Source organism: Pan troglodytes, chromosome 13 (genome assembly GCF_028858775.2).
Source record: "Pan troglodytes isolate AG18354 chromosome 13, NHGRI_mPanTro3-v2.0_pri, whole genome shotgun sequence".
NCBI classification, from domain to species: Eukaryota; Metazoa; Chordata; class Mammalia; order Primates; family Hominidae; genus Pan; species Pan troglodytes.
This window is the reverse complement of record NC_072411.2, coordinates 74,341,947-74,354,541: the sequence shown is the minus strand read 5'-3', so window position 1 is coordinate 74,354,541 and position 12,595 is coordinate 74,341,947. Positions and strand designations below refer to the sequence as shown.

The 12,595-nt window shown below is 43.2% G+C and overlaps 1 long non-coding RNA gene across 3 annotated transcripts in view; it reads right to left on the bottom strand.

The window, feature by feature from the left end:
* The window catches only part of LOC107973828 (uncharacterized), a 257,209-nt gene that overhangs the window by 64,712 nt on the left and 179,902 nt on the right, over positions 1–12,595 (bottom strand). For all 3 annotated transcript variants that reach the window (XR_008546817.2, XR_010150133.1, XR_001716302.3), the window contains one exon: positions 1,116–1,262. This is a non-coding gene — a long non-coding RNA (uncharacterized LOC107973828). The remainder of the gene's footprint in view (positions 1–1,115; positions 1,263–12,595) is intronic.

The following is a 12,595-nucleotide window of genomic DNA, read 5'->3' as shown; positions in this document are numbered from 1 at the left end:
ACGTTGGGGGTCAGGGAGGGAAGGGATCCGAGAGGTGGGACTGTCCTGTGACTGGCAGCCCCACCAGAACACAATGGGGGAAAAGTCAGTATCCAAAAGAAAGGGATACTGGGCTGGCAAAATAAGAGGTGTTCATTCACTGTGCAGCCTCATCTGCTTGTGATGAGGCTCAAATGAGATCATGGACCTATGATCCCATTTTAAATCCCTAGAAAGTGTAAAGTTTATTTTTACTTATTTGTTCACTTCTCTTTCTTGAATTTGAAGTTGATCAAGAGCTTTTCCTTCTAACACTCCTATTCCCAAGAGGCCTGGAGAAAGCTCCTGTCAAGCTGCTTGTCGGCTGCAGCAAACTCACCAGCACCAGATCCTGAAGGTCCAGGGTGCTGAGCTCCAGTCATAGCTGTCAGCCATGAAGAGAAACCAGCAAATCACTACCAGCACCCAGCCATGTTGTTTGCACTAATAATCTTAGAACAAATGCAACTGCTTGGCCAAATGAGAGAAGTGTATCCAAAATGACCATTTGTGCCTCCCTGAGTGTTTTTGAGATCCCCCTTTATGAAGCACCCATGGTATAATGCACAATGATATAGTTCCCAGCCTTGGCTGCAGCTCAGTAGCAGTTGCCTATGCTGCCAAGTCAAGTAAAATTAATCTGCTGCCAAGGGAATTACAAAGAAATCATAGCAAACCTAATATTGGGCCACAGAGTGCAGACCCCTCTTTTCCCTTCGTTTACCCCAAATGAGGATTCCAGAACTTTGACAGACTGACTTCTTTCCCTTCCTCTCTCCCATTCTCCACCCTGCCTCTCCCACTCTCCTCTTTAAGGATTCTCAGTTTATAATGTCTTTTTCAGGTTCTCTCCTTCCCGTAGCTTTTGGCTATCAGCTTCATTTCATTTAGATCACAAACAGAACTTTGGCAAATAGAGACAACAGGGCAACAGCGTGATGGAGACGAGTGGGCAAGTAGAAAACAGAAGGTTCTTTAGGAAGTCAAGCATATGTTTCAGTAGCCTGTGAACCAGCTCTTGTTCCTTATCGTGGACATGATCCCTGGAAATTGTAAACAACATAAAGAAAACTGACCCGATGCGGACATAGCCCCACCTGGAAGTTCACAGGTGTATTCCCATGGTAATCTTCAAAAGTTTCTGTTCAGCTACCCGCATCTCCTCCTCTGTGTCCTGGAACGGGATTTTTCTTTGTTCCCAGTTCTTGAAACGGTAATGAAGATTTTCCTTGTCATCTCTGAAACTTGTGATGTTGTCATGGGAGACAAATGCATCAGTGTTAGTAATCCTTAGATAAAAGGTGCTTTACAGTTATGAAAGAATTATCTTTAATTTTGTCTCTGGGGTATATGGTGAGGATTAACTAGTTAATCTGAGTAAAGTGCTATAATTGGTGGGAGGAATTATCAAAACCCTGGGGAAGGAGTAGCTTTGAATGTAGTCAATTACAAGTGTTCTGCTGTTAATGACAGCTGAGGTAGCCGTCCTTGTCTCTCAGACGTCACAGACCAGCTGGGTTTCCAGCAACATCCCAGACCATACACCACCCACCCAGGGTGAAAAGGTGAAAATAGCTCCAGGTAAGCAGAGGGGGAGGAGGGATGTCAATGTTCAAACGGGACCTGAATCAACCTCAGATTCTGTTCTTGTCATTGGCCCTACCTGGGGACCCAAGGACATTTGTGTGAAATGGAGTGGGAGGGAAAGAATTCCCACACAGCTGCTGGGTGGGTGCTGACTCAGCACAGAGCTGCCCTGGGAGAACAGGGGGTGCTGGCAAGGAAGGATCCCCGCCAGGCCAGGCAGCAGACAGACCTTGAACCTCTCCTTCTCCATGTCCTCATGTACAAAATAAAAAGAGGGAGCCAGACGTTTAGGTATTGTAGGAAGATGTAGTAACAGCAAATGCTTACACAGTGCTTACGACAGGGCAGCCACCACCTGGGTGAATCTTTATTCACTCAATTATCACGACAGCCCTAGAGATGGTAGGTTATTTTCCCCACCTTGCAGAGTTGATAAAAGTTGGGTTTAAACCCAGATGGTCAGATTCTACAGCCCATGCTTTTAACCACTACATCCTGCTGCCTGCCTAAGTATAAAACCTCTGTATGAGCCTCTCAGTTCATGAAGGATCTGGGCGGGGGGAAGTATTTTTAAAGTGTCAAACGAAATTATTTGAGGCTCTCCACAATTTAAGCCTGGGCTCATAGAAATAAATAGCTCTGCTGTTCTTTCAGGTGTCTGAAATCCATGATAGGATACAAAAATAACAAGATCGTGAGTACAACAGCTCTCTCCTCTGAGCTTTTAACAATCTTAAAGTGAGTCACATGTTGGCTTTTAAATCTAGATTGTATCCTTAAACTAAAATAGTTGTTTAGACAACGGTGCTTTTGGCAGTCTCCTAGCAAAACTGGCCAATTACGTGAACCCCAAATGCCAAGCTTATCTGGTTTGCAAAAGCCATTTGGAGACTTAAGTGCACTGATTTGGGTAATTTTACAAGGGAATCTTAAGGTGAAATGTAAGCATGAGAATTTCTATCTACTCTCTTCTGGTTCTGCATCCTAATATATCAATCAGTCAATGAACTGCTGACATTTGCATAATACACTGGATAGATCATGAGGACCAAGACTGTACCATAAACAGCAATTTTTAAATTTCAGTACCTAATTTTTATTTGCTCTCTTTTTCTCAATTCAGTTTCTTCTAAAACAAACAATGAATTTAATATGCATACTCTTAGGTGAATTTTTTTAGTTCATAATGACTCATTAGAAATCCAACCGCCTAGATTTTCTGGGTATTTTGCAAGCCTGTGATGTATATAAAAATCACCTGGGGACCCTGTTAAACTGCAGATTCTGGTTCAGTAGGTCCAGGAGGAGGTGGCAGGGAGGGAGCCCGGTGTGGGGTGCTGAGATCCTGCATTCCTAGTAACTCCCAGGTAATGCAGATGCTGCCAGTCCCCTAACACATTCTTCGTGTCTAGCTCTTAGACCACACTGAATAGACAGGAAGAGACAGCTCCTGGCAGTAGCGTTAATGACAAACCAACCTGACTAGGAGTCCTTTGTAATGTGATTTTAAGGGCTTAATTTGAGAAGCATTCTCAACTTACAAAAAGCGGGGGAAACCCTGCCACCTAAAATTTTAGTCAGAAAAATTATCCCTTCATCTTCTCAAATAAGAACACCTCAAGAAGAGAGGCAACAATTTATTCCAGGATGTGGCCAGGACCAGAATTGAGAGCACTCTGCAGTTTTTGGGAACACCATGGAGGGAACTAAGGGATGAGGAACTGGGGAGGGACCAAGGATATCTAGAATGAGGACTGAGCCTGGGGGCCAGAGGAGACTCCACAGGTGTACTGTACCTTCCACAGGTGACAGGAGGACCCTGGCTGAAGGGCAGTCACACTGTGGGCTCGTAGTCCTGCCCAATTTTCCTGCCTTTTGGAGGTGGTTGAACATGAAGCCTCAATAAGGCTTTCCTGATAGAGAGGGAGAACTAAATTTAGAGCCAAGGAGACTGCATGAAGCTTCTGATAAGAAGGGAAAAGCAGCAGCAAGGGAACGCCAGGGAGGACAAATGGCACAACATGTAAGAGCACAGGCTCTGGATGCAGGCTGCCCGGGGCCACACCTGCCTCAGCCACCAAGCATATCTCTAAAAGGCTGGTTGTCAGTGAGTGGATAAAGAAAATGTGGTAAACATACACCATGGAATACTACTCAGCCATAAAACAGAACCAAATAATGGCATTTGCTGCAACCTGGATGGAGCTGCAGACCATTATTCTAAGTGAAGTAACTGAGGAATGGAAAACCAAATATCATATGTTCTCATTTCTAAGTGGGAGCTAAGCTATGAGGATGCAAAGGCAAAAGAATGATACGATGGACTTCAGGGACTCAGGGTGGGGGGAGGGGAGTGAGTGATAAAAGACTACATATTGGGTACAGTGTACACTGCTTGGGTGATGAGTGCACCAAAATCTCAAAAATCACCACTAAAGAACTTAGCCATGTTACCCAAAACCACCTGTTCCCCAAAAGCTGTTGAAATAAAAAATAAATAAAAGTAAAGGGCTAGTTTTTTAACCTCTGTGTACCCTGCTTCCTCATTGGTCAAAGGTAATGTGAAGAAACTGGTGGTATCTACTCTAATATCTACTCTCATTTTTTGTCTTATGACAGAACTCAAATATTTGCCTGTGTTACATTGTGACTGGGAAACAATAAGACTGCATTTCCCAGCCTCTCTTTGCAGCTAGATATGAATACGTAACATGTGAGTTCTGACCAATGAAATGTAAGCAGAAGTATTGAGATTTCTACGAGCAAAAGAAGATGGCCCTTTTACCATCCCTTCCTGCTTTCTGCTACCCGAAACAGAGATGTGATGACTGCAGCTACTGCTGCTATCTTGGACCAAGAAGTAACCTTGAAGTTACATGCCAAGAATGGTGAAGGAGAAAGGTAGACGTCTTGATGACACTGTGGAGCCACCGAAACAACAGTGGCCGGGCCCACCTCCAGACGTTTTGTTTTTCACATAGGAGAAAAACTCTATTTTTTTTTTTCTTTTTAAATAAAAAGCCTCCAGTTGGGGAGAAAAAAAAACCCTTCTATGTTATCTAAGCCACTATTGTTCAGGGCATTCTGTGTAAGCAGCTGTACCAAATACTACCTGATACATGGGTATAACGTGAAGTAACTGGTTCATTTTTTTTCTGCAAGAACTAAGTGAAAGAATGTATGTAAAACTCCTAGTGCCCTTCCAAGCACACAGGAAGTCTCAGTATTGTTTATCCTTACATCTAAGTGATGGAGAGGGTCAGAGCTTAGAATGATAACTTTGAGAGCTGAAAGGGAACTTAGTCACCAGCAATCTGCACCCCTCCATTTTAAAGATGAGATGCCTGAGTGCTGGAGAGGCCAGGGGCTTGCACAGGGCACCCAGCCTGGTAGAGGCAGCTCAGGTCTCCTCATGTCTGTTCCAGGCTCTTTCTCAAAGCAGAGGGTATGGAGCAGCTGACATGAGAGGGAATTGATGAAGTCAAGAGGCGACCCCTAAATAATAGGACATCTTCCCACACGAAAGTCCTAAGGGGGAGCAAACGTTTAATTCTGAGGTTCCTCATTCAAACAAAATCCATCTAAATTTGATTATTTACTAAACTATCAGGAAGCAGGGAGTCGAGAGGAGGGAAGGCATAAAGAGATCAGGCTTGGCTTTATAACCAGTTTTGCAATATTGGTGTCTGGAAGCCTGCCAGGTCAGTCAGCCACTGCGCTGCCGTGGATGGAGGCCTGGGGAACTGGGAATGAAGAAAACAGCCTTTGCCGATGGTGTTTCCTTGGCTGGCCCCTGCTCAGGACTCAGGAATAACTGCTTTCTGGACCCTCTGAAAAGTCCCCTTAGGGGCCATCTGACTCCAGAGGCCTGTGGTTGTTCGCATGCCTTCCCAACTCTGGCCCAAGAGATCGCTTCCCTGCCTTAGAACTAAACAAGAAGTCATCCTGTGTCCGATTGAGGCCTCTCAGGGGAAAGGATTTAGAGCAGGCCCCTTGGGTTTGTAACAAGATCACAGTGGGGGAGTTATCTTGAGGACTTGAGGGGGAGCTGCTTCTAATCTGCTCAGCAGAACAGTCTCCATCCCAATTTTCACGTATGCAATAATATGCTGGCTCCAGTAGCTCAAGGAAGCTCCATGATAAGTCACCCCAGAAGCCTCTCAGGCAGGGGTGGCAAATGGGTTTCATTTCATGTGCCACCTGCTCAGTATTGGTGGCCTGGAAAACTGTGTTGAGAAGGATCCTGAAGCTTAGTAGTAAGGAGTTCTGCAGCATATTAGCAATGTCCGCAATGAGCCAGGCAAGAGATAGATTCATGGGTCCACACATTGACCATCTTTAGCCTGGGTATGGCAGATGTGCAAGAGCCATATTAGACCATCAGCCTCAAACTAGACCAAACAGATCTGTCTTACATGGACTTTTCGAGGACCAGACTGTGGCTTGTGAATACATCCCTACTCCCTTCTTACAGATGTTGCTTACAGAAAGAATACATTTTAAATTGCATTCATTTTTACCATTTTTGCACTTGGAAGCATTTAATCTGCAGAATCTGCTGAATGGGACATTATCTGGTATTTACTCCGAACAATTCAAGATTAAATACACTTTTACACTTTGGTTCAAGAGCCAGCACTGCAGTGTGGTAGGTCCCTCTCCTATGTCCTACAGATACAGTTCCTCTCTTCTGGAATCCCCACTCTCCACTATCAAGGGTGGGCCCCTAGCAGGTGCTCACACAAGATCCTGGCCCCTGGGTTTGTTGCTTGGTGCTGAAATGGATATCTGCCTCAAGTTGAGCCAATCTGATTCATCATCCTGGGAAGGTAGAACTTGAGCTGGAAGTTGCAGAGGTTGGGAGTGGAGTCCTAATAACAGCAAAGAACTAGAGCAAGTGTCTCAAACTCAGCAGGCTATAGGAGTCAGCTAGGCAAGCAGGCCAGGCATAATAATAATAATAATAATAATAATAAACAGCACCACTGTGATTAAAAAAAAAATGTTGACTAACAGTAAGTCTCAGTGTTGTGGGGAGGTAATAGGGAGTGGTGGGGACTATGTCCATTTGGAGAGACATGCACAGGCCAAAGAAGCTGCTACTCAGCTCCTGCCAATTGTTGCCATGCAGGAAGGGAATCTGTGTTGCCATGTTGTCTGATTTTTTCTTTTTTCAAGAGAAACCAGAAATCTAGATTTTTATATGAAGGTCTCTGACTTTTAAAAGTGATCAACTAAATTTCAAAACTGTACAGCCCAAATAAATTATGTCTCTTGATAAAATATTGCCTAAGGGCCAATGATTTACAATCTATGCTTTTGAGGGAAGACATTTATATCTATCAGAGTCCTATCAGTAAACAAATTGCTTGCTCAGAGAGGAGCGTTTTTGTTTAGTTTTTTTAGAGATGAGGTCTCGCTTTGTTGCCAAGCCTGGAGTGCAGTGGTGTGATCATAGCTCACAGGACAGGAGGGTTTTATAAAGGGATGATTTACAAAAGTGCAGTGCCAGTCTGGGACTGCAGTAAAGTGAGTGTGCAATTGCCGCAAGGTAAAAAATTTTAAGGGGACACCAAAAATTTTAGTCATCAAGATAAATAATATTTCAATGTAATAATTTTTTAAAGTCAAAATTACTGTAAAAAAATCAATGATGAACAAAATATTAACATTTTAAACAAAGGATTAGTATTACTGATTGTACTTGTCTATTCTCACATTGCTATAAAGAAATACTTGAGACGATAATTTATAAAGAAAAGTGGTTTAATTGGCTCACAGTTCTGTGGGCTGTACAGGAAGCATGAGGCTGGCCTCTGTTCAACCTCTGGGGAGGCCTCAGGGAACTTTCAGTCACGGCGGAAGGTGAAGGGAGAGCGACGCACTTCACAGGACGAGTGCAGGAGGAAAAGAGAGGGGAGGTGCCATACACTTTTAAACAACCAGATCTCATAACTCACCCACTCACTGTCATGAGAACGGCACTGAGGGGACGGTGCTAACCCATTCATGAGAACTCCACCCCCATGACCAAATCACCTCCCACCAGGCCCCACCTCCAACACTTGGGATTACAATTGAACATGAGATTTGGGTGGGGACACTGATCCAAACCATATCACTGATACTTCCTTTTGCTTCAAGCTCCAACACAGCCCAGCATAGAGCTAGTCAAGGTGTAGAGAAACCGCAAGGGATAGTACAGTACCCTGGGGGTGGGAAAAGCAGAGCTGTTACCACATCTAGGGCCAAAGGGATAAAACACAGGAGTGGTTACTAGAGCTTGGAAGGAGAAAGTCATGCCCAGAAGGCCATCTGCAGACAACCTGTGACTACTGGCCAAGGGACTTGACTAGCCCAAGGCATTACCCAAGGTAGGAGCCAAGGTAGGAGATGAACTGTTGGCCTCACTCCCCTTTCTTCCTCTGATCTCCTGACAAAATACATCGCTGCCCAAACACAACCAGAAGTCAAAGCGCATAGGAGCCTATTGCTACAGTTCATAACGCCCATCAATACAGTCCATAGGAGCACCGAGCAGGAGAGAAAGAAAGAGAGTGGAGCTGGAGGGACAAATGGAAGAGACCCGATAAACGCCCAAACTCCTACCCTGGTCCTCAGCCTCCTGGGGGCCTGGGACTTTAGTGATTCCTGGGATTCAGTGAGATTTCCCAGTATCCTCCCAATATAGTCCTTTTTCTGCTTAAGCTAACTGGAGTTGATTTCTGATATTTGCCACTCAAAAACTCTTACCTAACACACACAGCCTGAGTGGCTAATCTGTGGACCAGTCAAACCACAGGTGAATTCCCCTAGTACTCGCCAGACCTGACCAGTCCCTGCTCACAAACACAGGTAATGAATCATGCAGGCCACCAACATTTAGTGACTGGAGTGACATAGCATTTTTTAACTGAATTAGTTAAGAAATCCATTGAAAAAGTGATTACTTATGGTTGTTATCAATAATAACATAATAAAGCTGGATCCAACAAAAAAAGTTTAAATGTATTAAAATGACACTGCTCCTAAATTTAGGTATTAGGTTACCATTTGAATGGTAAAATAAAAAGTCCATTTCATGAATTTTTTCCTTTGGGGAAGATACCATTGAATCCATTCTATTCAGCATCCATAGAATGTTTGTTTTCTTTTTAAGAGATAAGCTCTCACTATGTTGCCCAGGCTGCTCTTGGACTCCTGGGCTCAAGAGATCCTCCCACCTCAGCCTCCCAAGTAACTGGGACTACAGATGCCAAAACCGCACCCAGCTCAGCATCTATAGAACGTTGACCAAAGTACTTATTTAGATTTTTTAAAATAGTTTAAAAGTAGGAGATAATATGAGAAAGGCAGAAAATTTACAACGATTACTCAAAAAAGGAAAAAACAGGCAACACTCTAAGAACAAAATTTACTCTGAAAGTGAGTTTCACCAAAAGCCTTGCTTAGGCACTATTACAGGCAGAATTATGTCCCCCAAAGATTCATACACTGGGGTCTTAAACCTTAGTACCTCAAAATGTGACCTTTTTGAAGATAGAGTCTTCAAGAGTGAGCCCAAATCCAATATGACTGGTGTCCTTATAAGAAGAGGAAATTTGGACACCAATGGCATGCAGAAGAAAGATGATATGAAAAGACAGGGAAAGATGGTCATCTTCAAGCCAAGGAGAAAGGCCTGGAACACATCCTTCTCTTGTGGACCTTTAAAGGAACCAACCCTATTGACACGTTGATCTTGGATGCCTGGTCTTCAAAACTGTGCAAAAACAAATTTATATTATTTAAGCCACCTAGTCTGTGGTACTTTGTTATGGGAGCCCCAGTAAACTGATACCGGTGTCACAACAACAATAATAGCAAATACATATTGACATTGCTAAATGGACTCCCCAGTCCATTAAAGGTGTCCATTTCCAGTTGCTCTAAAATAAAGGAGTTGTGATTTATTTTGCTGGGGACTACGCCAGCACAACCCAGCACATAATTTAAACTCCTGGTTATCCTCTTTGCATAAGAGTTTGGACAAAACAAAGCTGGAATGAGTAGGGTCATGGACTTCTGTACCCTATTGGCTAACATATAGCCAATAAAGGAAAAATAGAGACTGGCTGCCCAGGCACTGCTTTAAATGCTTTATATATATTAATTCATTTAATATTTGTAACTCCTATGGAAGATAAGCACTATATATATCATCTCCATTTCATAGCTGAAGAAAGTGAGGCATCAAGAGGTTAAATAACTCACCTAATGTCACACATGAAATAAGTAAGAGAATTTGGATGATAAATCTCAATCTGAATCCAAATTCTATACCCCAAATCTGTGCTTATAACTGCTGTACCTTGCTGCCTCTTGGGTGTAGATCTTTTCTGCAGAGGATGATTTTTTTCTCCCACCCCTATGCTGTTATCAGCCAGACAAAATGGACAGTCAGGTTTCATGGGTGCATCCATACTCAAGTGTCCAAGCCCCTTTGATGAATCTGATACCCTCAGAGACATTGAAACCTGGTCTTATTTTAAAAATCATGGTGTTGGCCGGGTGTGGTGGCTCACGTCTGTAATCTCAGCACTTTAGGAGGCCGAGGTGGGCGGATCACCAGGCCAGGAGATTGAGACCATCCTGGCCAACATGGTGAAACCCCATCTCTACTAAAACACAAAAAATTAGCCAGGCGTGTTGGCGTGTGCCTGTAGTCCCAGCTACTCGGGAGGCTGAGGCAGGGGAATCCCTTGAACCCAGGAGGTGGAGGTTGCACTGAGCCGTGATCGCGCCACTGCACTCCAGCCTGGCAACAGAGCAAGACTCTGTCTCAAAAAAAAAAAAAAAAAATCATGGTGTAACTGCAAGATATGAGTGATAGAATCAACATTATCCCTCAAGGTAGGCACAAAATTGAGTCCAACATAATTTGATGGAGTTATACAGGTGTCATGCTGGTACCCTTGACCATCACAGTGCTGTTGGTCATACCCATTTATCCAGAGATGACTCCCAGGATGACTCAGTGGCAAGCAGTCTCTGAAACCCCTTTCCTGCTGCTTGCCAGTATCAACACCCATCGTCACCACCACCATTTGGCACAATGCCCAGAGGAGCTAGGTGTTGGGACGAAATAGTACCTGTCTCACAATGTTGTGAGACTTAGTGGGCCCTCAGTGTAAGTGTTAGTTCTTTTCCCCTTTACAACTAAGTGAAAAAGCCTTGCTCAATGCACATGAAAGTGTTGGTTATAAACTTGTGTTTGGGGATTATATTTTAATTTATTAAATTAAACCTCCTCTCATGACTTTTGCAGAGCTAATGACAAATTAGCCTGTGTGCACACAGATTGGAAAGATACAGACTTTGCCCAGTCTGTGTAGTCAGCATGCAGATGAGAGTGGGACGCTTGCTGCAGAAACACCTTCAGCTCAGCAGCTGCCTATAAGGGAAGAAAACTCAGGATGTATAAAAACAGAGAAGTGACATTCTCCCTGCAAAATCAGCATTCTAAAATGATGATCCTGTCTCATCCCAGTCCTGTTTTGGCCAGACTCCCCTGTCCATTAAAAGTGTCCATTTCCAGCTGCTCTAAAATAAAGGGGTTGTGATTTATTTTGCTGGGCACTGTGTCAGCACAGCCCAGTGCATGATTTAAAATCCTGGTTTTCCTCTTTGCACAAAAGAGTTTGGACAAAACAAAGCTGGGATGAGCAAGGTCATGGACTTCTCTACCCTACTGGCCAACATATAGGCGATAAAGGCAAAATAGAGACTGGCTGTCCAAAGCTTTGTGGACCGTGGGAAGTGATGTTGCCAAGGTGATGATTTGGAACCAGACCGGAGAAGCTGGTGCTAACAAGGACAGGAGACCCAAGGAACATTTCCTGAAAGGGAAGAGAGAAACTCAAAGGGAATTCACCAGCAGTTGGTAGGATTTCCATGTTTTGTCTCAAATATGTATTTCTAGCCTTCCTTATGTTGGAAAATTGTGTTCAGAACTCCGAACTCTGAACACAGTAGATTTATCACATCCTGACTGTCAGAGATAATTTAAAATCAGATGAGAGGGAAGGAAGGAAAATTGAGAGTCATGATTGTCATCCAATCCAAGCTCGGTAAAAACCATTTGATAATGGTCTATTTATAGAGACATGTAGGATGGTCATTAGGAACAGAGGCCAGGGATCAGGCCCCAGCTCTGATGGATTTTGTGAGAGACACTTACCAGTTTAGGAAAATCATTTAATCTATTGGTACTTCAAATTGGATCACCAACAAGAATGAGTAAGACCTGTATACATGTACCCTAAAACTTAAAGTATACATGAAAAAAAAAGTTTCTAAAGCAAAAAAATAAAAATAAAGGTTGGATGCTAAATTAAAAAAAAAAAAAGAATGAGTAAGACCTATGGAATTTTATATCAGAGGGAAAAAACAGGAAGAGTCCATACATTTAGTTTGAAATAGTCGTTATTTCCTTTTGATTTAAAAACTAAACCACATTGTCAAGGAACAATAAATCAGCCTATTTATTTATCTATGCCTAATTCATGTTGCCTACTGAGGATCAGTAGGTGTTCTGATTTCTGAGCTAATACTCTATCTGAATGAAAATTTGGGTTTTGCTCATGGAAAGCCAACTCCTGGCAGGCCTATACTTAACTCAGAACTCACCTCTGTGCCCCTCAAGTCATTTGCTTACTTCCCTTGTTATAGAAACAATGGAAGTTATTTCTTAGCAAGCGAGAAAAGTTCTGGAATATAAATTGTGGACGGTGGTTGCTATTAAGCCATGAACAGTTCGTCCTTTAGAAGGCAGAGGAAGGACATGGAGGAGAGGGAGAGCCAAGAGATCAGCCAAGAAGCACGGTCACTGCTCCAGTGTAAAATTGGGATCTAAAGAGTTTGAGAGTTCATTAGAATCACAGCATAGAATCTTTTGAGCTAAATGCACACCTATGGTTTATACCACCAAAATGCCAAAAATCTTCTGCAT